The sequence below is a fragment of the Zea mays genome, chromosome 1, assembly GCF_902167145.1.
Source record: "Zea mays cultivar B73 chromosome 1, Zm-B73-REFERENCE-NAM-5.0, whole genome shotgun sequence".
In the NCBI taxonomy this organism is placed as follows: domain Eukaryota; kingdom Viridiplantae; phylum Streptophyta; class Magnoliopsida; order Poales; family Poaceae; genus Zea; species Zea mays.
Window position 1 is genome coordinate 20,759,780 of NC_050096.1, and position 1,517 is coordinate 20,761,296.

General features: G+C 44.6%; 1 long non-coding RNA gene across 1 annotated transcript; it reads right to left on the reverse strand.

The window, feature by feature from the left end:
- Positions 1–358: 358 nt before the first annotated feature.
- On the reverse strand, positions 359–765 carry LOC103631940 (uncharacterized). The gene is made up of 3 exons (XR_002749717.1): positions 726–765; positions 593–643; positions 359–437 (listed from the first exon to the last, which is right to left on the reverse strand). It is a non-coding gene; the product is annotated as an uncharacterized lncRNA (long non-coding RNA).
- Positions 766–1,517: the final 752 nt, after the last annotated feature.

The window sequence follows — 1,517 nt, forward strand, 5'->3', positions numbered from 1 at the left end:
ATATTTCTTAAAACTGAGTACATCTACTTAAATTCCAACTGGAGATTACCGTGGTCAAAAAGCTCGCCTAGAGGACTTGATGAGTTGGTACGCCTTGCTTGTTTTCCATCCACGGCATCGAAAGTCTGCATAAACACCATTAGATGTAAACTAAAAAATGGAAGGATTGACATGATATTTCAATAAAACAATGAAGCTATTAGATCCCAGGAAAATCGAAAACCCCAATGAGAAGTTCAGAAAGATATTCAGGGGTCCTAAGATCCACAAAATTGATTACGAAAACCTAAATACCATGGATGTGAAGATGCCTTGAATTAAAAAGAAGTGGTAGAATTGCACATAAAGACTTTCAAACCTGATAAAGAAAGAGAAGCAGTCCATGAGCAAGGTGAACCCATCTGGGGGGGTGTTGTATCTAGATGGGGTGAATATAACTGCACGTAGAATGGAAGCAATAATAATGCTCAAACTTTCTGAATTATTAGTAGTGTAGTACTATGATCATCAAGAAAGGAAAAAACTTGCACATATATTTATATATATAAGAACAATACAGGACCATTTCATATGTATTGAAAACTTTACTTACAAAGCCAAGGAATGCTGATGTCAGTAGAAACATGAAACCTGTCAGTGTAATCTGGAAAACAAATGCATCAATACTCAGGATTTCAACAAAAGAAGCACAGTTCATTGTAACAGCATGTGAATTGAACTCTTACCATGTTCGGTCTGCAGATCATCCCAGCATCAGTCAACCAAACAATGAATAAAAAGATAATGTTAGCACTCAGCGTGGATAGCTAGGAAAATGAAGCGACAGCTTGATGTGTGCAAGCATTAGGTTGAAGGAAGAACGCGAGCATAGTTTACTTAATCTAATCCAGAAGAAGTAGAACATATGCAAACCAAGCTTTTTCGGCCTTGCAAGACGGGGGCACCTAGCAAAAGCCGTTGCTTTTGTGGCTATTTGCAGCCCCTGTCCCTGTAGATTGCTCACCAAAGCTAAAGATGGTTCCTCATGCTAAGCTAAAGGTCGGGGCCCCGGGTTACAGAACATTAGCGCCATGAAAGCTCGAATTTGCCTAGATCAGGACAGTGTGACCAATAGGAACGGAATGGCAGCAAGATGGTGGAGGCAGAAGTGCTCCTTGCGCTGGAGTACCTGCACGTGATTAGGGTGGTCTACAGAGACTTGAAGACAGAGAACGTCCTCGTGAGAGAGGATGGCCACATCATGTCTCCGACTTTGATCTTTCAGGTAGGCTACGCGGTCTTGTCGATGCTGATGAGATCTTCCATGAGCTCCGACCCCAAGTACCTGCGCCCAGCCCGCCTGCATCCAACCCACATGCTTCATGCCCAAGCTCTTCGGCCAAAGGAGCCCAAAGAGCAGCAGCACCGACAAGAAACCCAAGGGCGGCGAGCCCAGGCAGCGGCCTCGTGTCCGACCTCGATCTCACGGCGTAGGCTGGGTGCCGAACTCGACGAGATCCCGGCAATAGGCCTCTGGC